The sequence below is a fragment of the Lissotriton vulgaris genome, chromosome 7, assembly GCF_964263255.1.
Source record: "Lissotriton vulgaris chromosome 7, aLisVul1.2, whole genome shotgun sequence".
Classification (NCBI taxonomy): Eukaryota; Metazoa; Chordata; class Amphibia; order Caudata; family Salamandridae; genus Lissotriton; species Lissotriton vulgaris.
Window position 1 is genome coordinate 111,186,470 of NC_141695.1, and position 25,612 is coordinate 111,212,081.

Below are 25,612 nucleotides of genomic sequence, written 5' to 3' on the forward strand. Positions count from 1 at the left end.
CTGCCACCAGGCACACACCCCCTTACCAGCATCATGGGGTAACCAGGTTGTCCTTTCCAAAATCGTGGATCAGGTGCCATTGTGAGACCGGGGTGCCCATATTGTCCGGGTCCGTAATCAGATTCGTGTGTAGAGGGTCGAACCCTCCCGCCGCCGGCGTTCAATCCTGTTCCTCCAGAGATACCTCCTCCTCGTCTTCCCGGCCACTCCGGTTCTCCTTCCTTGCCCGCATCCAGGTCTTAAGGGACTTATGCAGTTCTTTTGGGTCTGTAAAGAAGTACGACTTCCCACCAGTATTAATCCGAAGTTTGGCCGGGTACAACATGGCGTAGTCCAGGCCTAGCGTCCTGAGTTGCTTCTTGTAGGGCGCGAACTGCCGCCGTTCCTCCTGCACCTTGGCTGTGAAGTCCGGGTAGAGGGAGATATTCATGCCCTCATGCTGGAGTTGGCCCTTCTCTCGCGCCACTCTCAGGGCAGTGTCTCGGTCGCGATAGTTGAGCAGTTTCGCGATTATGGGGCGAGGTGGCAAGCCAGGCTGGGGCTGTGGGCCCAGCGAGCGGTGGGCGCGCTCCACAATGAACATGGGGGAAAAGACTTCCTCTCCCAGGAGTGCCTTCAGGAGTTTCTCCACATAAAGTTCAATTTTCCCCGTTTGCGTGGATTCCGCCACTCCCGTGATGCGTAGATTGGATCTGCGGGAACGTGCCTCCAGGTCCTCTGTCTTGTCCCTGATGACTGTCAGGAGTCTGTCGAATTGCTTGCGCTCCTTGTCCCACTCCATCTGGGCTTCCTCGGCCTCAGTGAGCCGACGCTCCGCCATGTCAAGGCGCTCCGCATGTTTGTCCACACGCTCTGCCATACGGTCCATCCTGTACGACAGAGCGTCTATTTTGGTGCCCACCGCCGCAATACTCTCCTGAATGCCTTTCTCCATGGCTGCCAACATGTCCCGGAGCTCCGTCGGAGCCTGGGTCGGAGCCGCTGCCGCACCCTTCGGCGATGAGTCCGGTGCCGGAGCCTCTGCACCTTTCGGGCGGCGCCGTTCAAAGGAGATCTTCCCCTGGTTCGCCTCGGTCTTCCCCATTGTGTTCACGATGCGTGGCAGTGCCCTGCAAAGAAGTGTCCACCACAGTTCACGATACCTCAGAGCCAGCGGTCTGGTATCCGATGCGTAGAAAAATGGCGGCGACAATGGCGGACAACGCCTCTCCGTACGCAATTTTCAGAACGGTCCGGTGCCAGACAGGGACCTGTCCTTTTCAGCTGTCCCAGGTGATACGTCCCTCCGCAGCCTCAGAGGAGAAGGCACAGCCTCCCGTAGTCTGTGCAAGTGAGCCAGGTTACCACGCCAGGTTCAATGTCGCCCCACCACGTGGCGCGGTGCCTCAGTTTAGGTGTTTCGTCGCTCCGCTGCTTCTCCAGTCCCCACACCCACCAGGGCAGTGCGGGGCAGTAAGGTAGAGGGCCTCACAAATCAGTGTTCGTGTCAATCTTGCCGCGGCTTGCACAGCGTGCGACCGCCGCCGGAGGTATGGCCGCACGTACAGTGACGTCGCCCGGCCACCTCACCAGGATAGCCCGCTGCTCTCGGCCTAGTCCGCCACAGGCGCGCCACCAGGCACAATGCCCCGGGATGTACAGGAATTCACGCTCTGCAGCCAGCCAAAAGGGTCTTCGGAGTGCCCGGGGTGCCAGCAGATGGTTCCTGGCAAGTTATAGCCAATTCGAGCCCATTAAGGATATTTAAGCAGGATAATTCTGGAGCATTGCGAGGAGCCGAGGGCTCACGCGTCCGCCATCGACGCCGGCTAGCTCCGCCCCCCAGGTCTTTGCCAAATTAATCACAGGAGATAATACCCCCCCACTAACAGAACTCACATGCCTTGTTTTTAACCCTGCCATGGGGACCTCCCTTTTTAAAAACTGATAACGGTACTCCTTAGGCAGTGTTAAACACACTAAATTACACACACTACCCTACATCCACGTTCCCTCACTTATCATAACGGCAAAAAGTGTAGACCTTTGAAAAAGAGCCCTCTCATGGGGCCCAGGGAGCATTGCAGCGCTGGCCCCATGAAGAGAAAAGACCTATAATGAAGCATGACCCCTATTTGGCTGTGTGAGGGCTATATCTTCCGACAAAGATTTTCCTGAACACAGGATATTCCAACGACTCCCTTTTTCACTCTTTCCTATAGGAACAGCTACCCTCTTGTGTACAAAATGAAAAGAAGTCACTTGTCTGCATGACATGCCAACAAGGAAAATACAGTGGCGATCAATTGAGTTATGCAAATCAACAGGTAGATTACAGATTCTGTTTCAGAAAATCAGGGAGGAGAAGCACAAGAGAACCCACCAATCATAGAAGAGAGCGTGGGAGAAGCACATGGGATGTAAGCGACATGAAGTGTGGTAGGGAGAATAGTATCACACTAGGGAGGCAGCTGGTAAACATTGACACTAGTGTGAGGGGCTTAAGACTAAAGGAAAAGTAGTTCCTTAAAAGTAACCAGTGGAAGGACATAAGTAAATTGGTTATGCTCCAGAGGAAGGACCAACTCAAGATGAACAAGGCAAGCCATCCAATAAGAAGTAGGCAAATGAGTGACAGTAAAGCCAAGCAGTGGTCAGCACAGGCGTGGCTAGAAGTCCCTCTATGTTCTAGGTAAAACAACACATGTCTTACGCAACCAGACTGCTGTGCTGTCTGACTCACCCAAACTAAAAACTGAAGTTTTCTCTGAGCAAAACAAATGTCCTGGCTTTAAAGTAATCTAGTCTTTGTTAATGTTCTGGTAGATGTTAGTGGCTCGTAATTGCAACCATGATGGCTTCTCCCCATTTGCGGCCCCTGTGGTGTTAAGCTGTCATGTCTGGCAGCTGGAGGGCCTTACTCTCTCCCATTCCCAGTACCTCATGGACCGTTCTGCCTCTAATAAACATTAATTCACCGCTTTAGGAGTTCTCAATTTTTGGTTTAGATCTTTTTATTGTTTTTAGAACATAGAACAACGGCAACCACCTACATCCATAGGCCTGTGGGGGAATAATTACTGTTTTATTAATCCAAGAGAAAATTATTAGTGGGGCTGAAGCATAAAACGGAAGGAGGTAAAAAGGGAAAGCTCGACAGTTCAAGAGAGGAAAGGCCGCTTTTGGGTGCAGTCCGACTACAGTTGTTGTCCCATATGGCCTAGTTTAGTGGCTCACTCCTCTGCGGGAGCTGCCTGTGTGAGGCGGGGCATCCGTAGATATTCTTGGCTACATCCGTTCTACAAACCCGCTCTCTAAGAATCTAATGGTGGAGCCCCATGTTTTATTAAAGCGGGGTAGCATGCCTTTGACTCCGGCCGTCAGCTTTTCCATGCACACAAGTTCCCAGTGGCGGCTCAACCAATTGGGACGTGGGGGCGTCGCCCCACTGCTTTCTCCCAGTACGAGAAGGCAGAAGCATAAATGGTAATAACTACCATTTATGCTTCTGCCTTCTCGCACGGCGAGAAAGCAGAAGTGCCTTGTTGGGGGGTGGGCGGTCCTGCTCGAGGGCAGGGGGGAGTGGCTTGCCCACTGTTGTGGGTACTGACTGTTTGGTCGGCCCTGCGGCCGACCAAACTGGCAATACCCATAACAGTGGGCAAGCCACTCCCCCCTGTCCTTCAGCACGACCGCCCTCTCTCCCTTTTACTCTGTGAGAAAATGGCCCTGGTGGGGCGCGCTCTGATGCGCCTCACCAATCACAACGCTGCCATTGCAGCGTTGTGATTGGCGGAGGGGAGGGAGGGAGGGAGGGAGGGAGGGAGGCTGCCTTTCATGATCGCAAGTAGAGCTGCAGCCGGAATTTGAAACTGCAGGACGAGACGGCCGGAAGCTGAGGTGGTACAGGACGGTACGTTTTTAAATTTTATTTAAATTTAAACCCCTCCCGCCTCGCCCCCATCCCCTCCGTGACAACCTCATTTCCACCCACCCCCACCACCTGTCATGCCGGCCGCGACTGAATGCAAGATATTCACCCACATATTCAGTTCACTTCTCAGTGCGAAGTATGTATCTGCCATTGGGCTTTGTAGGAGCCTGATAGTTCAAGAGGGCCGGCGGAAATTCCTGGGTTGGAAAATGACTGGGCCACTCTTAATTAGGACCACTGTAAGTTTATCCGTTGGTTTTCTATTTACATATCCAAAGCTGAACAGTGGTCCAATCAGGTAGCTAATAATAACATGAGCGGTTCATGGCTAAGAGGGTGAATGGTAACAGTTTCCAAACAGCACTTACCGCTTAGCGCCAATATCAGCACACTCCCCAGCCCTCCCACAGCATTAAATGTAAGAAATAGACACAACATAATTTTGGTGGATCCACCAAACACTGCAATGCTGGCGAATGTGCCATCTTGTGGCACTAAGGGTGGCCGCCCTCTTAGAAGGGCCCCCTTCGTGGGCCCGGGGCAGCCTATCAGATGTTCAGCCCACTTGTAGCTCTGGTTTGGCTCTGCTAAAGATTAGTAATGCAACCAGGACACGGGACATAAAGTTGGCTTTGTAAGGGTCAAGTTGCTATTTAGAATTGAATTTGTGCCAAAGAAATCGATTCATGGTCTCTGCTTGCAAAGCAAATATTTGCCGATTACCGATGAACTTGGGAATAGAACAGATAAAAGGGCACCTTTTGTTGCTTCAAGTCATTTTAATCGCTCATTAAGTGTCCCTTGAACCTGGCTATGAGCTTTCAGAAACAGGCAGTGTGTTATGGACATTTTATTTTGTTACAGCAGCGAGGAATTAGCTATGGGATTCGGTTTAGTCACTATTAAAACTGTGTTAATTGGGTTTTCCTCCAACCTGTGCGCAAGTGGGACAGATCGAGAGTGAAATGCTGGTTTTGTGACAATTAATATTTCAGAATGCGTTATCATTACTTTAGACTGCCTCAACACCAGCCTGTATGTTTTTTTGGACAGCTTGAGAACCAAATGTCAAGTTAGATGTTTTCAGCCACATTTTCAGTGAGTATTTACTTAAAAGCAAAAGAAACGCTAGACGTAATCCAAATTTGTGACCCTTTCTGTGAATGTGTGAAATTCAGGCTCCTTTGAGTGTGTGGCATGGGTTTGTTATCTCGTTTTAGATTACTCCAAGATGGAGTTTCAGAGAATCATTCGTAGTTTCACAGGTGACAGAAGGTGACGAGTTTAGATAACAAAATGTCCTTGATTTCCGGACAAAAGTTGTCCAGTCTAGACAGTAGCTGTGGAAGGCTCAGGGCGCTCCTCATGGCAAATAGTTGTGGTATCTTCTAAAACGTCTAGCACTTGTGGTAGTGTGGTGTACTTGTGTAACGCAGTGCTGTGTGACGTTACTGCTTAAAGTGAATACAAGTTTAGAGTCATACGCACTGCTCTCGACCAGAGCTGCTCCAGGCCTCAGCCTGGCTCCACCTTCTCCATAACTAGAGAGTATGCAAGCAGCCAGGGTGTAGTATGTCCTACTGTTCCTTTAATTACATGCGTTCTTTTAGAGAATTCTGTCCCTCAACGACAGTTGCTGTTGGTGCTTTCATTGCCAGCATCCCTGCCGTGGGCTCTCTTTCTGTACTTATGGATTAAACACCTTTCACTTCAAACCACCTACGAAGCCTCCTGACCATTTTTACCTCCATACTCCTTACTACACTTTGGTACCAGGAGTGGGGTACATTTTTTTTCTCTTCATATGCTGATTTACCGCAACAATCCTACGGTTTTGGAGCCCACTGATTTTATGCTGCCTATCTCGACCTATCAAGACTTCTACAAGTTATCCGGAAGGTGGATCAGATAAACTCGTCGCAAGGATTTAATCATATATCTATATTTCAACTCGCAGTTATTATATCAAGCGTACTGTTTTAAAGATCAACATTCTTTGCCTGCCATTTACGTGATCTTTTTTTCTCGGCATTCGTAAGTTCCAGCCCAAGCTTCAGTTCCAAGCCTGGCAGAGTGTTCTGAAATACTCCGTCATCATGCCTCCGAACCGCAAAGCATTGTGGGAGTGGCACGTTGACGTCAGACCCACGGCGGCCATTTTGGTAAGTCACAAAGCTAATTATAGCATTTTCGACTTCACCCCAAAGGTCTTCTTCGAATTTAACGCTTCTGTTCATCGTTCCCTCACTGGTGCGACATTTCGGTGATTCGCACACCAACAGCATTTTTACAATTCCTTTATTAATCAATTCCTCATCGGTGCGACATCTCGGTGATTCGCACACCCAACAGCATACCAATTTCATCTAGCTGCACAGAATTCAAACACATAATACAATCTTTAAAAAGTGCACAATTCTACAACAGTGAGTAAGTGACTCAATTATTCTTATTTAAAATGTGCACAATTCTACAACAGTGAATGATTGACTCAATAATTCTTCATATTTTGCCTTCATTTCAATTTTTATTGATTTGCTTGTAATACAGTTAGTTAAATTTTGTACTATTCACTTTGGCAACTGCACCAGAATGTTTCAAGGATTTTGAAAATGACTTAACCGCAATTGATGCTGACGGTTATTCTCCCCCAAGAAAATTGGCTTTACTAATTAATCACATGGGAGCCTCTGGTCGCAGAGTCTTTGAAATTCTTCCACATTATCCTGCCCCAGTCTCTGAAGATGCCACTTGGAATGTTTTTATCGAAGCAAAATTACGCATGGGAAAACAATATTCTGACTCTACAAGTGTTCTTTTAGAGAGATTTCTATTTGCAATGTGCAAACAATCCTCAGAAGAATCTGTAGAAGATTATATAGCAAGTTTAAGAGTTCTAGCAGAGAAATGTGATTTTGGTACTAGTGTTGATATCTACATAAGAGATCAATTTGTGTTTTGTTGTCACTCCAACGTCTCCTTACTTCTTGTAATCTCACTTTGGCTGAGACAATTGATATCGCCAAAAGTATTGCGAGGTCAATTGTTACATCCAAAGTTTATCCAGCAATCAACCAACTAGCTTTTCCACTCAAAATAATACACAGACCGCTACCCCTGATATCCCTCAAACTATGAATTTTGTTTCAGAAGGGAATACCATTTGTGCTATTAATTCAAAACAAGGTTTAGAAAGAAAATACATTCGAAATCAACCTATGAGGAACCAACTCATTTGTTTCCGGTGCGGTTCAAGAAACCACATAGGAAACAATCCTACGTGTCCTGCGTTAGGGACAAAATGTGTTAAATGTCAGAAATGTGGACATTTTCAAAGAATTTGCAATAAAAGAACTTGCACTGCTTCCAATAGCAACCCCAATAGTCAAAATTGCAAACATTTCTGTTGACAAACACATGAGACTCAAGACGGCACTTCTCAATTTGCAAACCTGGTACTCGCAATTGACGTTCCTGAATGTTCTGACAAGCCTATCAAAGGACCATTATTGACATTACTATTGACAATAATATTATTCCAGCCATGGCAGATTTAGGTGCCCCAGTCACTATCATTGCGGATATTGCATTTTATGAGTTATGGCCCAACAGTTCACCACTAATTGCTCCCGACATTAACCCGAAAGCTTTTGGTGAGCAAGATATTGACCTAATAGGATACTTCTGGGACACACTCACATGTTTAGGCAGATCAATCAAAACTAAAATCTATGTAGCAGTCAAAGGAAGAAACATCATTGGGTGGAAGGACCTCACCCTTTTAGGCATCATTCTATGACCTGCACAAGATCCTTCCATAATACTAGGTGAACTCCAACATATTGTCCATTAGTGATAAAGATTCTCTTATTGATAAAAGTGCTCTATCCTTTCCCAATGTGTTCAAAAATTCCGTAGGCACTGTCGAAGGATTTGAACACACTATATTACTAAAGAAAAATGCTATTCCTATAGTGCATAAGATCAGGCCTATTCCTCTCAGCGTCGGAGATGATCTAAAAGCCCTTTTAACCAGCCTTCAATCTGAAGGTATCATTGCCCCTGTGGATGCCTCAGAATGGATTTCTCTGGAAGTTTTGCGAAAAAAGACCAGCGATATCATTATGTCTAGACCTAAGATCTCTTAATCAAAATATCCTTGTTGACTGCCACCCCTTACCACACATACATGAAATGCTAGCTAATATTGGTAAATCTAAATTCTTCTCCACCATTGACTTACATTCAGCATACCACCAAATTCAACATTCATCTAATTCTCAACTTCTCACTGCTTTCATGACGCCTTTTGGTGCCTTTAAATACTTGAAATTGCCTTTTGGCCTCGCATCAGCTGAAAGCGTTTTCCAAAAGCTCATGGACAATCTTTTTGGTGATTTAACTCAAGTTCAGACATTTCAAGAACCTTCTTGTTCCCACGGAAACCAAAGAGGAACACTTACTCATTCTCAATAAAGTATTTTCAATTTTACAAAATAAAGGCATGACCATAAATGCCAACAAATGTAAATTACTGGTTCGTGAAGTTGAATACTTGGGGCATCCTAATTTCCAGTGATTGCATTAAACCAACATTTTGCAATACTGAAGCTATACGCAATGCACCTCCTCCGACCGATAAAGACGGGTTGTGATCCTTCCTTGGTCTTTGTGAGTACTATGCCAGGTTTGTTCCTGGTTATGCTCAATTATTACAACGATTGAGATGCCTTCTAAAAAAAGTTGCACATTTGTTTGGTCTGACACACTCCAAGAGATCTTTGAAAAACTATTAGTTATAAATGCACCCGCATTACACCCTTTTGTTCCCAAAGCCAGACCTTTCATGTCAGTAGATGCTAGCCAAAAAGGACTAGGTGCTGTGTTTGGTCAGTGGGTAGATGGGAGAGATAGTACCATTGCCTTCGTATCTCGTGCATTAACATCGACGGAGTGCAACTACAGTACAATTGAACGTGAAGCTCTTGCCATTGTTTGGGCCATTCAAAAATTTAAGACTTACATTTGGGGAGTTCCTTGCAGTTACCTCAATGACCACAAACCACGAGTGTCTCTACTTTCAGGCAATGGTGTAGGCAAATCATCTGCAAGACTAATAAGATTACTTTCTAAGTTACAAGAGTACAATCTAATAATTAAATACATCCAGAGAATTCTTGTGTTCTAATTCCTCATATTCTGTCCCTCCACAACGGTTGCTGTTGGTGCTTTCATTGCCAGCATCCCTGCCGTGGGCTCCCTCTTTCTGTACTTATGGATTAAACACCTTTCACTTCAAACTACCTACGAAGCCTCCTGAGCATTTTTACCTCCATACTCCTTACTACACAGGGTATCCTGGTATGATTGGGGCTGACTTAGGCCTGTTTTCAAACATTTTAGGAAACTTTGAGATTCATTTACAAAAACAAGTTTTGAGACTATTCATGACAGAGTAAAATTACAACAGAGTGGAAATCACTTGACCTGGTCATAAGACATGCACTCATATTTCACTTTCAATCCATGGCGAGACTCCCACGCTCCTCATTTGGGCTTTTTTGATGCCCTTTAAGTCGGCATGATGGCTCAGTGAGTTAGGCTCACATTGACCGAGACGTGGGGTAGGTAAACCACTCCGTCTAGATCAGATATAGTGCTGCCTCTTCTTAGACCCGTATAAACTGTGAATGACCGATGCATACTGCGCACTCGTGCTTATCTCGGTGTATAAACCACAGAGAGCTCAATATAAACTGTGAACAGCAGATGCATGTTGGCTTCTGTGCTCTGCACTTTTCAAAAACCGCTTGGCAGAGATAGGTTAGCCAGTTTTATAGGTCTGGACGCACTCTCTGGAAGTTTACTCGCTCCACCACTTTGAAATGTCACCAGCCGCCACTGCAATTTTCCACATTTTATACAGCTAGTCCAGGTGGGTCGGAATCATGGTTGTGCCCCATCTAGATAAAATAATCTGCTTCGCTGCTCCCAGGGCCGAGGCAATAGCTCTACCATAACGAGATCGCAGAGGAAAGGTTAGAGCATTGGGCGAGCCCAGTAATATGTAGCTTGGAAATCTAGGTAATTCCGTCTCCTAAATATTGCCTGTCTGTAAGAATAGCTGACGCAAATTGCTGGATTTTTGCGGAACCCCTCAATGGGTGCTTTAGAGTGACCTTTTGCCCACATTTCCTCCTGCACTGTGTCCCCACCCAAGCCCCGCCTTGAAACCCTCACTGGAGTATAATACCAAAAATGAGGAATTTTAAGGAACATTTCCTTGCCAATGGTACTGCCTGAGGACGTTCTTGCTCTGTGTATTATGTCTTGCCAGTCCTTAACAGAGAGTTCCCATTGACATTGATTCTCCCACCTATGCTACGCCGGTGATTTATTTTGATGGTGAGGTACAGTAAAATTTTAAAAAATTGCTGAAAACAGTCTTTTATCTAAATGGTGGGTGACAAACCATTTTTCGGATGCCGTCAGTGAGCGGCTAGCATGTAGACATAGGTTGGTTGTGTGCCCCAGTGTCTCCGAGCATTGTACTGCCAGTGGTTGTCAGGAGGCTGACCGTAGCCTGCACACAAGTCCGTAAAGGCCATCACTCCCTTCTCATCAAAGAGGTCCCCTGACCTTTTACAATTGGCTTCCTGCCACTTAATGTAACCATCCCCAGTTGCTGCCGGGGGAAATTCAGGGTGACATATAAAGGGAGTCAGGGGAGATGTTGGCGTGGAGAGGTGGTGTTTTTCTTGCACTTTGTCCCATGCTCCAATTGTTGCCCTAGTTATGGGTGAGACCTATATACTCCAATGGGTCTAAATTTCTTTGGTAGCCATGGCACTTTCCACACATGGCACTTTCCACACATGGATCCCAGTGACCGAGTGGTCAATAAAACACCAGTGCTTCTCTGATGCAGTTCTTTGCCATTCTATCATGTACCGGAGCTGGGCCGCCTGATAATATCTTTCTAAGTGAGGGACGCCTAGCCCCCATCCTTTTGCTTAAGATAGGTCTGGCTACGTGCCATGCGTGCTTTCTCCCCCCACATATAAAGTTGTGGATTAGATGTAGTTTATATGAGGCGAGGTCTGTAAGGGGAGTGTCTGCATGACATACAAAATCCGGGGAATACTGTAATTTTGACAGAGGCAGGACAGTGTATGCGCTTTACATTTCGCGAGTTCCGATCTCGTTATAGTACGGAGGGCAACGTAGTTTTCTTGTGCTGTGCGCTCAGGTGTAGAGAAGATCCTTGTTCCCAGGTTTGTCACCCCATCGGAAGCCCATTCAAATCAGTACAAGTTCAATATACGTAACCGGTCTGCCCTAGGAAGGGTTAGACTAAGGCCCTGTGTTTTCTGTAAGTTAGCTTTGAAACCTGAAACCTGGCCAAAGGCTGTCCTTTCCTGTAAAAAGGGGGGGGGGCAAGGAGGTGAGTGTTTGCATCAGAATCAGTAGCACGTCGTCTGCGTAAAGTGCTATTGTGTGGTCTCTTTCACACATGTGTATCCCGGTGATGCCAGGATGCAGCCGCGGCCGATAGTGGGAGTACCTGCCGAGCTGTGACGTGGGGAGGGGGAAGGGCAGGGTGGGGGGTAGTAATGTATGGATTACGGAGCTTTACAGGTAAGTAAACAGATAAATAAATAAAACGCATTTCGTTGTGCGCACTGCATCGCAATTGGTGATGCAGTGCATGCAACGAAATTCGTTTTAATTATGTATATGTTTACTTACCTGTTAAGCTCAGTTATCCATACATTACTACCCCCCAGACTGCCCCTCCCCCTCCCCACGTCACAGCCCGGCAGGTACTCCCACTACCGGATGTGGCTGCCAGGATGTTGGTAGACACACTCTGCAAATGGCTCCATATAGAGCACAAATAATAAGGGGGGCACCTTTGTCTAGTTCCCCGGGAGATCCTAAAAGGACAAGAAGAGGTTCCGTTCACCCTAATGCTAACCTCTGAGAGAGCATCGTTTCAGTTAGCTCAGGGTTGGAACTGCCCCTTCTTTGCCCAAATCGAGCAAGTACATCCTATTGGTAGGGCCAGTGGACTCTGTCAAGGGCTTATTCCCCGTCTACCGACAGGACTGTGGCCTACACTTATGTACGCTGTGATTTGTCAAGGATGTGGCAAAGTCTTAGTTCCATCGCTACAGCTCTTCTCAGGGATGAACCCTGACTGATCTGGGTCAATTATGCCTTGCATATGAGGCGCCAAATGTGCTCCCAGCAAACGAGTGAAAATTTTCAGGTCAACATTTAGCAAAGAGATGGGACTGTACGATGCATATCTCTTCAGCTCTTTACCTGGTTTCTGTAGAACTATAATAGATGCTAACTGCAAAGATGGTGCACAGAGTCCCTAAACAAATTGTAGAGGCAAGAAAGGAGGGGAGTAAGAGCCAATGTGAATAATTTATAAAATTTAGGGGTAAAGCCATCGTCTCCAGGAGCCTTGCTCGTTGGTTGATTCTGTATGGCCCGAAGTATTTATTCAGGGCTAATGTGGACGTCCTTCTTAGCAGCTTTGGACGTTGAGAAATGGGTTACTGGGGCCCTGGCAACATAAGTTGCCCATGACGCCTCATCGAGCATTTTCGCTGTGTAGAGGGCAGAGTAGAAGCATTCAAATTTGCCTATGAGGTAGTCTGTCCGTAGACCCCTCCCCTCCGGGTCCTCAATCTTCACAACTCGATGCTGTTCCACCTGTGTACGTAATTTGTGTGCAAGCAGTCTACCTGCCTTATTTCCCACTTCCTAGTATGCCTGCTTAGGGCGGAATTTACGCTACAGCGCACTATCTGCATCCAGGGCCTTCAGTTGCTTTCGTGCCACTGTAAGATATCGACTGGCCTGTGCAGAGCCGGTACGTTGATGGACCTCTTCTAGTTCTTTACCCATACTTCTCAAGTTCTCCTGCTTGGCCTCCCTTTCTTTGTTTAGCCTAGCTGCAATAGCCAAGAACTGCCCTCTGAGGACTGCCTTTAATGTGTCCCATAATGGTGTGATTGGCGTACATCCATTATTGTTTATTTTGAGGAAGTCCATTATCTGCTCAACATTGGGTTCATGTGTGAGGAGCCTATGATTTAATTTCCACTCCCTCTGGGACACAAGGCTCCCCTGCAACCTCAGTGTAAGCATAACAGTGGAATGATCTGACAACGTGGCCGCCCCTATCTCAAATGCCACAAAAATAAACGGTTGTGGAATACAATCGCCTCACACTTAGAAGAAACCCGGCATTAACAAAATGAACAATGATGTGGGTTGAGGAGCACAATTATCTTTATTGTCACTCTTCTGTAACACAAGAGTCTCGTATTTAAAGCATAGAACATATGGCATGCATTGATTTGAGAAATTTCTTTTAGTAGAGAAACAGTCACTTCTTTCATATACAAAATAATGCTATTTGCGTCCTTTTGTTTTTATCTTCTTTTATTTGTGCATATAGATCAAGGTATAGCCAAAACACAGCCTATGCTTTCCGTCCCATCCTCACGGGACTTCTTCGGGGCAAGAGTTAATTTTTGGATAATCCAAATTTCAAAACAAAGCAACGTCCATCAATCCAGAGGTTATAACAGTCCATGTGCAATAGGCATGTGATCCATTACAATAAATTGCATTGGTAGAACTGCGTATTCCTGCAGTACGTTTAATCGTATGTACGGATCCAATTTCTCATGTGATTAGACTCCGGTTTATTCAACCCACCTTCTCTGCAACCATTCTCATAGGTGTGGCCAGAGTACGGCTTGTACACCAATCTTTACATTTCCTTTTGTGTCCTTGTGCCCACGTCTCCAAACGGCAAAAAGAACCCTATTCAGATGTCCAGTATTATCTGGTTGAAGTGAAACGGACATCCAATATGATATAGCCCACTCCCAGAGCTGTGAACTTGTGAGAAAGTGGAGTAAACAAGGACAAGCGAGAGCCCTGTGAGCGATCGCCCCACCATGTCCTCCGGAGCACGCAGTGGGAGGCCTGCGTTGTGGTCTAGTGACCTATCCCCCAGGAGTGTAGCTACTATTCTCCTGATAGTGTGGGCAAAGCAAGAATAGGAGCCCCAATAGAGAGAAACATTGACAAATAAACAACTTACAACAGTATGCTTCCATAACGGGGAGAGAGTTTCTCCAAATAAGGTGGGTCCGTGAGCCTGGTATCCAGCCCTCACCATATTTCAGGCTCAAGGTAAGAAGAAGAGGAGGAGCCTCACCGGGTAAGGACCATCCAGCCTCCCTGCCAGCCCAGTATTGAGGAAGTCTGTAGGCTAGCTCTCGTACGGGCCTATAATCCTCCCATGTCCAACCCTTCCTCGCGTTGCTGGAGTTGCCAAAGGAGTACCTCTTTCTTTGGTGTTTTCAGATTCTGTGGGTTTTGCCATGAGTTCCTTCCCTGTACGGCGCAGATGTCATGATCTGCTCCCAGCCCGAGCATTCTGCTTCCTTTGAGTGTCCGCAGATTCGTCTTCTGATGCTATCAGAGCCCAAGATCGAACTCTCCTCCTCTAGTGTGTGAACTACATGCATTTCTTGGTTCCAGATGAGTCAGCCAGATTGGGTGGCCCATTTGTAGCCAGCTCTCTTCTCCCACAAGAAGGCAGTGGCTGGCCGCAGCGCCCTGCGTCTCTGAAGAGTAAGTGGAGACAGAAAAATGGCAACCTGTATCCCCTCTAAGGATATAATGGTGGCGTCTCGCGTCCCCGCCATGATCCTCTGATTTTGTGTGCAGGAGTTAAAACAGGTGAGGATGGCCTGCAGCCACCCGGTCCCATTACTGGTCACCCTGCCCGGTGTGTGCAGTCCAAGGGGATATCTTTATTGCGCAGCTCTGGTGTCACCTGCTTAAAAAGCTGCACTACTAAGTCTTCCAGTTTCCCAGCATCTGCTTGAAGCAGAACCCCCTTAATTAGGATGTTGGAGCATCTGGATATGTTTTCTAAGTCTTCCAACCGATAGCACAGCGCCCCTTTCTGATCTGTCCGTTCCAAGAGTTCTCATGCGTGGTCCTGTAGTTCTTCTTCTCTGCCAACCCCTGTTCTTTTGACGGCATCCACCCTGTCCACCAGTTCCGTCATATCCGTTTTTAGGATTCTAACGTCTGTGGCTACTTCCGGCTTAAGGCTGCAAAGTCGTCCCGCAGGTTACCAAACAACTGTTCCATGAACTGGAGAGTGACTGGCTCCTGGACGCGACCATGTCTGCTGTTGGGGCCACATCGCTGGCAGCTCTAGAAAAGGGGAGGGGGGGAGGGTTGAGGGTGTGCATAATTTGTCTTGGTGCCTGATTTCCCTAGTAGTCCCTTTCAACGTTCCTGCTTCAACATACTTCGTATGCTCAAAAAAATCTTCAGTTGGATCCCCTCCGAGACTAGAAAGACTGTCACCCACGCACTGGTCACTAGCCGACTGGACTATGGAAACACCCTCTACACCGGAATCACAGCCAAATTACAGAAAAAACTCCCAACGCATCCAAAACGCATCAGCCAGACTCATTTTGGACATCCCTCGCCAAGATCACATTACCGGTCACCTGAAAGACCTCCACTGGCTCCCCGTCAACAAGAGAATAACGTTCCGTCTCCTCACCCATGCACACAAGGCCCTCGACAAACTAGGACCCTAATGCATCAACACACGACTGTCCTTCTACACACCCACCCGCCAACTAAGATCCTCCAATCAAGCCCTCGCCGCAATTCCGCGCATCCATAGATCCACCATGGGAGGAAGATCCTTCTCCTACCTGGCGGCCAAGACCTGGAATTCTCTCCCCACCCACCTCCGCCTTACACAGAACCACATTTCCTTCAGAAAGGAACTTAAAACATGGCTATTCGATAAATAAATGCACCCCCTCCCACAAGCGCCTTGAGACCCTCTGGGTGAGTAGTGCGCTATACAAATTCCTGAACTTGAACTTGAACTTTATGGATTTGTCCTCTTTGACCGACTCTAAGTCGTCTGGTCGGGGGGGGGGGAGGGGGATTGTCCAATAACTTCAACCCTGTCTCTGGGACCAGCTCTGAGGGCTCCTAATCTGGGATTCATTGTCTGTGGCTCACCCCTATAGCCAGAGTCAAGCAATCGTCCCTGTCCCTTCCCCCGTACACTGCCCTCTAGAGGTGATCCTGGTGTGCAATCTGTGGCCCCATGTGAAGAGCCCCTTTCAGTTTTTCATGGCCGTAAATAGGTCACCACCGCTGCCTGGGCCTTCCAAATTTAAGGAGCTCTCCCCTTTGTACAGCTCACTCCCCCATGCTAGGCCTCACAAATTTGGGGAGCCAGACAGTCACCAGAGACATCTTACCTCCACAACCCCACGGGGACTGGCGTCTCCCCTGGGGTTCCCCACTCCAAAGAAGAGCGGCCACCTCTCAGGCTAGACCGCTCACCTCCAGTGTCCCGCGTCGCCCTCTGTGCAGTTGGTTGGGATGGTCTTCTCCCCGGGTTGTCCCCGATCTCGGCGACTTCGGGCCTCCATGCTCCTGCTCCCTTAATACTCCAGAGGCCACAAACTTCCCATGAGGGCCAATACCAATCCTGGGGTTTTCTCTGCATCTCTGGCTCCACCATCTTGCTCCTGTGGAGCAGAACCTAGGGGATCACACCTCATAGGCCCTCAACGAGATCTGCATGCTGCTTGTCAGTCTGGCCCTGGACCCCTCTAGACTTTTGCAGAAGCAGGCTTTTACACATTCGCTCCATTGTTGTTTCGGGTGCCGTTTTCTCCACCCATGGCGAGCTCACCTCGTAGACATGAGGCGGCCTTTGCCCTGCTTGCCGGTCGCAGTCGGACAACTGCACCCCCTCTCCTCCGCCAGTCACGGCGGAAGCAAGCCTCTGCGTTCCTGCACCCTCGTTGTGGATGCCCACACACTCCGTGCGCAGGTCTGCTACAAGTTAGGGGTCCGCTGCCCTGGCCACAGCCTACCATTCATGCCAGGTCGTGGTCTGCCATCTTGTGATCGCAGGTCTGGCTGCATCATCCCTCACTGCAGACCTACTCCACGCAATCCTTTTTGCTGCAGTGCATCCCATTGGTCAGCCCACCTCGCAGAAGCTGACACGGCCGGTGGGGGCTGCATTTGTGGCCTCGCCTGGCAGAGCTGTTACTTTACCGCCAGCTTGGCCATGCCCCCAAGTTTTCAATTTTCGAAGAACTTTTATCTAGATCAACAGACTTTTAATTGCACCCACATTGTGCTATGAAAGCAATCTTAGGAGGTTTTGGTTTCTTCCATGTCAACACTGATGTTAAATGGATGACTGTCCCTCTCTAAACCAGCAACATCTCGGTTTCTTACAGTGTCCTGATAAGGCTTTATTATACTAAGAAGGCTGAAATGTGTCAACAATGTTTTTGAGGTAATGTGATGACACATCAAATAAAGTAACAGGATATCATTAAAGGAAAGCAGGGGGGGGGGATATATTTCAACCCTGTCAAATACATGTATTTGTCAAAGTAAAGAAATAAAGGGACTTAGATGAGTAAATGAAATGATCTCATATATGAAAATGTATGGATTTTTCTATCTTTAATTGGTGTTGGTTGGTGAAAGCGAACAGCACCTACTGCACTTACGGGAGACCAGGACGCCGCCACCGCTGAGTCACTGGGGTTACAGACTAGGTCCAAGAGCACACGCCACCACCGGCCGAGAGTCAGCAGGGTCATCCTTCGTGCCGCCGCTCCAGTACCACAACTCCCGGCAGGCTTTGCGGCAGCGCTCACTGCTGACGACGCGCCCCCACCTGGAGGGCGGGCAGTCTTAGACAGTCCGAGACTGACCGCGACTGGACTGGGCCATACCCCCTGCCTTTCAAGTAAGGAATCTAGCTATTAACTAAGTTCGCTATTGCTATTGGAAGTCAAACTGAGCCCCTTATTGTTATCCCCACTGCACTTTCCGGCTGCTTTTGTGACTCGATACATCCCTCTTAAGTGTACCTATTCATTGATTGTCCAATATACCTAAAAAACTAGCCCCAATCGCCTCTAAAACAATGGACAACTATCTGGTCCAAGTGGTTACAAAAATAAACAGCAACAGGAGACAGTCACTGGGACTAAGCCAGTCTCCTGATCTCCAACTCCTGAGCCCAACTCCATTATCTTCACAGGCAGATACTCCACTGTTGGATGCTCCCTTTGATCAGATAGTCAATAACACTTATATAGGTGATAACGATGACCAAAGTAATGCCCCGGTAGTTGACCTGGAAAATCTTGTTGCAAATGATCCAGAAAAAAATATCAATTCTGATTGTGAGATGTGTGCCCAAATCACGGATGATGACCTCTCTTCCTCCTCCGAAGAGGAAACTCGACCTGTCAGAACCTCTAGAAGAACTCAGCCAAAACGAGTAGGTCTACGATCAGGTCTAAGGAAGAAAAGGGCATCTTCTCCAGGGAAAACCAAGGCTAGAAGAACGGAGTATGGGGCTGACAGTGCCAAATGCATTATGGACGATGAACTGTTTCTCAAGATAGCTGATATGATTGATTCTAAAATTAAAACTATCATCAAGCCTCTGGTCGCCAAGATTGACAAATTAACCACTGAAATAAAAAAAATGGGCGCGATCCAGACTAAGGTAGTGGATGAGGTTGATAAATTGGCAATACTAGTGACAAAAGCAGCCCAGACAATCGAAGAAAATCCTGGGAGTACAACCATGGGGCAGCTCGATGACATGTAACCACCCGGCTCAGGTCCAATTAAGCTCTAACAATCATCCTGACGCAACAGATGGTGGTTTAGTAATACCAAATATCACGCCTGCATTACGCCAAGAAATAGATCCTCTTCAATTTATAGAAGAAGCCTCTCCTGTGGTACTGGTGTTGGCTAATGTCCCACCTTTGGCGACAGGCCAATTGGAAACTCCAGCTTCATTGTCCAGTAAGGCGCTGCATTGGCTTACAGGGAACATGCAGATGGCGCCTGGAGGGAAACAGCAACTAGCGGGCGAAATTAAGGCAGTGAAAAGGGTTACCTGGATTGGGAACAGACCAAAAAGGTTCAAAGGAGACTGTGTAGCGGTGACTTTTTCCCATCCGGCTGTTCTACCTAATGTGTTGAGCAATATACTTCCGCCACAAAGAAGAAGTGGGACTGTTGTTCCCCTCACTTTAAAATTCTTTTATGGCGAACAACAAAATGTAACATTTCCTAAGACCCCGGGGCCAGTATGGGATACTATAAGAAACAGACGAGGAATAATGGCTCCAGTTAACGAATGGGGTTTGCCTTTGGGAAACAGATATGAGACCCTATCAGGGTTGAATGAGTGTGATTGACTTAAGAGGGGAAATAACATTGCATGCTCTATCCCACCAGGCGAAAACCAAGTGGGAGTTGCTATAGTTCAGTTCAATACCTCGAAAAATGATAGCTCCACACTCCAGACAAACCTAATGAGTAAACAAAGTATTTTGGAGGGTTCATACGGAAATAATGATCTCTATGATCCACCTGTATCTAATAACAATACTAATGAAAATGTTAAAACATCTTTTAACTTGGTGGTAATTGAGAATTGCATGAATGAAAATATTCCATCTCAAAACCATAGGTTTAGCCAAACTACCAGTATGGAAGAACCTAATCTCAAGGTTGTTGCTCATTTTACCCTGGTGTAATGGAATGTTGCAGGTCTGAAAAGTAAAATTACATCTCTAGACTGGCTAGCTTTTCTGGATACAAAGGATATAATCCTCCTCCAGGAAACTTGGCAGCAAACGCCAGAACCAAAGCAAGGTTACCTACATTTTTATATCTCGGCTACTCCGAGTTCACGGGGTAGGTCAAAGGGGGGGACTGGTGACATGGGTAAAACAAAATAGTGGGTACTCTGTCTTCCAGTTGGTTACTAATACCCCTGACATTTTGCTAGTTAAACTCCAGCGACATCAGTGTAAAGATCTTTATATCTTTAACATCTATTCAAGGGGCCTACCAGGCGGAAAAGCCACTGAGGCAATTGATCAACTAGATATTTTTTTTAAACAATATTGTTTGAACGGCAACGCCATTGTTGCAGGTGATTTTAACTGTTGTTTTGAACCCCTAGATAATTATGAGATAGACCTTACATTGGAAGAAGACTGTATTTGGGAAATCCCTCAGTTGTCCCTACCACCTATAAAAAAGTGGTCAGAGGTCGCATTGCAAATAAAAGTTTTATGTGTAGAGCATGGGCTGCGGGCCACTAATGGAAGAACTAGTTCAGATACACTGGGTGCCCCTACCTTTAATAACGGTATATCACATAGTTGCATTGACTACATTCTTATCAACAAGGAGAATTGGTCTAGTCTTATCGATATGTGGATAGAGCCGCGGGCCGAAAGTGATCATGACCTACTAGTTTTGTTATTTAGGCTGTTTGATCTATCTAATAGCGAAGTACAAAGGGATAATGTGCAAATTTCCCTCTCAAATGACTACAGACGTATTAGATGGTCAAACTGTGTTACAAATGAAGAGAGTGTTGCAGCTATGAGGGACTTAACTACCCAGGCTATTACAGATCTAAGGAGTAACTCCGCTGTTAAAGCTTCGGTATCTAACGTTAGCAAGATCCACAATTTGTTTTTTAGTAAACGGAGATCCTTCTTTGTAAAAAAGGTCACTAAGAAACAGAGTAGGGCAGCAAGGAAGGAGGATCAATGGTATGACAAATCCTGTAGGGTTGCTTACAGGGCCTTGTCAGAGGCAGTAAAGACAAAAGATATAGTAAAGATAAAGGATGCCCGTGTCATGTACAAAAAAACACAAATCAGGGCAAAAAGCAAATGGGATGATGGCTATTGGAATGACCTCATGAGAGCCAGCAAAGAAAGATCCATGTCCACTTTCTGGGATATCGTCAAGTGGGGAAGGGGGGTCAAAAGAGGAGAACCCACGAATCATGTGTCACCAAATGCTTGGGTTTCCCACTATGCGTCCCAGTTTGCTTTGGAGGACATCGAAGAAGATGGTTGCGAAGTACTTTTGGATACAAATCTGAGTACTAGCTATCTATCTTTTACTAAAACTGATGTCCTAAAAACTTTGAACAACATCCCAAAAGCGAGGGCCCCAGGCCTGGATTCGGTCCCTGCTGATTTATTTATGTACGACAAGGACCTCTGGGCTACCTATATCCAGCTGCTAGCCAATGGCATTGCAAGGGGCTCACCTATCCCTGAGACCTGGAAGGGAGCCGAGATGATCCCAATCTTTAAAAAAGGGGAAAGCTCGGATCCAGGAAATGATAGGCCTATCAGCCTTATTGCATGCATTCAAAAGGTAGTGGCGAGGCTTGTACTGCTGTGGTAAATAAAAGAATTACCCTGTCGGAATTTCTATACATTAACAAGGATCATGCATATAATGAGAGGCAGAGTCCGTGGTGTCCGATTCAGAAGGGCTTTAATTCAGTAACTCGAGTTAAGGGAGAATCGGGTTCCATCACCACTAAGGATCAGGAAGGATCGTCATCTGATCTTAATTCACCAAGTGCATTATTTATAGTTAAAACATACATTGACTTGCATAGAGAAGGCGGAGCGCTCCAGGCGGAGCAAGTGAAAGAGAGAGATAAGAGCACATGGGCGTGAAAGAAGGCGTAGACGTGGGTGTTCACGTGATGAGTCATAGATGTGTCATAGGTGGGTGGATACATGGAGGGGGTCTACATGGTCAGCAGGAACCTTTACCCTACTTGTGCGCAAACTTGGTCATGACGTAGAATTTACGTGTAACTGGGGGAAGCTGGGGGATGCTAACCTTCGTGCTAGTAGAGGAGTCTTGGATGTCAGGACGACCTGCACTTCTGGTATTAGCTGATATCTTGAGTTTGGAGGATGTATTATCTGACTTAAAGGTCGCTCGAGCAAAGGCTGCTCATCACTAAATGCTAGTGTGTGCATATATTTCTTCATGCATTGCGTGGGGCCATGGGCCTTCTATGGATGCGGGTTCTGTAAATCACTTGAATGGAGACAGAAAGGCTAGGCCCTATCTTTTGCAGGCGGAATATGTTTACCCTTTTCATTAAGCAGGAATGTGTTTCTGCGGAGCAGAGCAGATAACTGTAGGCAAAATACTGTCTTGGCAGGCCAGGCTGGGCACCTCTCGGCTGAGCAGGAAATATGCGAGAGGTCAGGGATACATAGCTAAACTGCAGCTTTCAGAGTGTCAAGAGGCATGGAACCTGAATTCGGGTCCTGGCTCGGCTGAGCCACAAAAACGAGTTTGTCTCGACTTTTAAACGTGCACCATGTAAATGCATTGGCAACATAGGCCTCAGTGCAGAATTAACGTTTCTCTCATGAAGGGCCTGGTAACTGACATGTTAACATTTGACGGAAATGCAGAGGCATTATTATTACAGGCATGAGAAGGGAAATGCATGGTGACATGGACATACATGGGGTGCATGTACATACATAGGGTGCATGTAGGGGACACATTGGCCACGTAAAATTTCTATTTCCTCACTGCAACGCATCCATGCTTGGATAGACGAGCAAGATATTCTGTCACCATTACAGGCAGAGTTTCGCTGTCATACTAGTACTATTGATCAAGTTTTTAGATTTGTCTTAATATACTGGAGGGTAGTGTTACTTGGGGGGGGGGGTATGCTGTTTGCAGCTTTTGTTGATCTTAAATCAGCATTTGACTTGGTCCCTCGTGCTAAGTTGTGGAAAGTTTTACAGGAACAGGGCATCCCAACTGAAATTCTATCACTCTTAATTAGACTGCACGAGAATAATTTTGCCCAAGTCCGATGGAACCAGCAGGGTAGCGTAACCGACAAATTTCCTATCGCAAGGGGAGTACGCCAAGGCTGTGTACTAGCCCCAACCCTCATTTTGCTATACATCAACAGGGTGATCAGGTACTTTGAACAGCAACCGACCGACGCACCTAAGTTGGCCGGAAAACTGATCCCCCTGTTGATGTTTGCGGATGATACCCTGTTAATATCAAAGACACAACAGGGGCTTCAGAAGGCTATTGGAGTCTTTGAAGTGTTTTGTGCAGATCATGGCCTTGTTATTAATACAGCTAAAACAAAATTCATGGTTCTGCACAAACGGAAATATGTCAGAGGGAAAGTGGTCATGCATGGGGTCCAACTTGAACAGACCCAAGTCTCTAATTACTTGGGCATCACCCTGTCTTACAAATTAGATTGGAAACAGCATACCTATCAGCTGGTTACGAGGCATGCACAATTGGCAGGAGCACTCACCAAGGAATTTTATTCATCACATACTAGGCCTATCACTCCTGTTTTAAAGATTCACAATGCTAAGGTGGGAGCAGCGGTCCTTTATGGGGCAGAACTCTGGGGGACCAGCAACCTCACTAAGTTGACGGTTGCCCAAAACAAATTTTTTCGTAACATCACTGGTTTACCAGTATCCACTCCTTTGATACCTCTCCACTACGATCTGGGAACTCATAGCTTCGAGGATATGGCAAAATATAGATCAGTTGCCTACTGGAGGAGATTATGGGTAACCCCGGAACTCCTGCAGTATGCCCAGGACTTCCTCGAGGTTAGAGACTCGGATAAGTCTCTCAAAATCCAGTGGATGCGGGAGGTTAAAACAACTTATATGGCTATGGGCCTATCTGCATTATGGGATGACCCTGTGGGGAATGTTTTTCCACCCAAGAAAATACTTCGCGATCTGTGTTGAAACATGGTTGAGGCTAAGACATTTGGACATCATATTGAATTATCATTTACTACCGACTTCTTAGAGCTCAAGTATGCACCGGCCCTAGAACCCTACTGGGACTGGATCACCATTCCAGGGGACCGGAAGAAGTATCACCAAATGAGGGTGGGGACACTACCACTAAATACTCTAACTGCTAAATGGCGTGGGAACCAAAGTTCGGTGTGCCCCTTTTGCCCTGACCAAAGGGAAAACATAGGGCATGTATTGTTTGCCTGCCCTGAATATAATGTACCAAGAAAGTCGTGGCTTAAACCGATTTGTGTTCAGTTAGGCCTCAAAACTGCTAGTGAGGCAATTAGGATCTTAAGAACTGATACTTCTCAGCCAGTTGTTATAGCCATGTCGAAATTCTTACACTGGATGTGGATAATTCGTGCCCGTAAAATGAGTTTGGAATAACCCCAAGGCCAGTTGTTATATGCTGCTATCCGATTTTGTAAATTGTATTGAGAAATCGATATACTTAGCACTGAATGAATTATCCTTTTTTAATACTGTTTTAACTTTTTAAGTGTGATATATTTCATCTTTTGTAATTATGTATGAGCTAGTAAGCTCCTTTTAGATATAGTTGTAATGATTAATTAATTGTGGATCTTATTATCTATGGGGCGGTGGTTGAATTTGTATTTGTAAATGTCTTTTATGATTGAAAAATATCGAATAAAGACTATTCTGATTGATTGGTTGCAATTATTTGTGAATTACTGGCCATTAGGGGGATATTTAGAAATGCAAGAAAGTGATTTTGTAAATGATGGAAGAAGGTTTGTAAAAATTTATTTTTTTTATAGCAAGAGTCAGACGAATACTGCTACTCTTGAACAGTATTGACTCATTAACCCATGACTTCAAAATGTGGTCTATTGGAGCAGCAGTTGTTTACACAAAGGTTTAGCTGGTTGAAAGGTCTGCAACTTCGTCTCATCAGCTGCTTCTCCCTGCCTAAAGAATCACACTTTGGCAATTGTAAAATATCAAATATGTTTGCCCATTTCAGCATCGCAAATAATTTAACACAAACTCCTTTTTCCAGATGCCTCTATCAATTTCTTATTTGGACAGTAGAAACGTTTTTAAGTGAACGTACTCCAAGTAGACATCTGAAAGTGTTTTTAGTGCAGCTGCAGTTTTTTTATACTCATAACCTTGGTGATTTGCACTTGTTTTTGTTCGGTGGGCTTAGTCCTGCACTGATCCACTGAGATCCACTGAACAGTAGCTTCTTACGAATTGTGGGGGCTCTGATCTATTGGAGAATTGTGTCCTGCAGTGATAAACATTCCAGTGCCCCTTTTGCTGACCCAATTGCCTGTCCCCAGCCCACTGAAGGGGCAAATATCTGCCAGATAAAAACCGCGAAGTCTGCTTTGGTTCCTATGCTATTGAACATTGATCCTTGTATAATGTTGTACGAAATTGGGTTACTTGTTGAGACGGGGTGAAACCCTACTCCAGCAGAAACCGCAATCATTGTCAGGGTGAAGTTACAAACACACCTTAAGTTGACCTGTGCTCAACCCTCTGGTAGTTTTTCACAGAGCAATCTTGATTAGCTCAGATGCAATGTGTAAAGTATTTGTGCAACACTTCAAACAGTAACAATGTAAAAACGCACTGCAAAAAGATCCCATACCAGTTTAAAAAATTGAGTAATTTTTAATAAATATATCTAGACCAAAATGAAAAAATCCAATTGGTAGAGCCAGAGGTATGCATGATTAAATATTTCAGTGAAAAAAGCACCAGAAAGTCCATATGTGGATATCTGGTTGTGCCACACCGGAACAAAGGTGCGATGCATGGTTCTGCATTATTGTTGAGGATACCATCGATCTTAGGATATGAGGGCCGTTTTGGGGACGGGTCATACAGTTGAGGTGATGTATCGATTCTGAGGATCTGTAAGGCT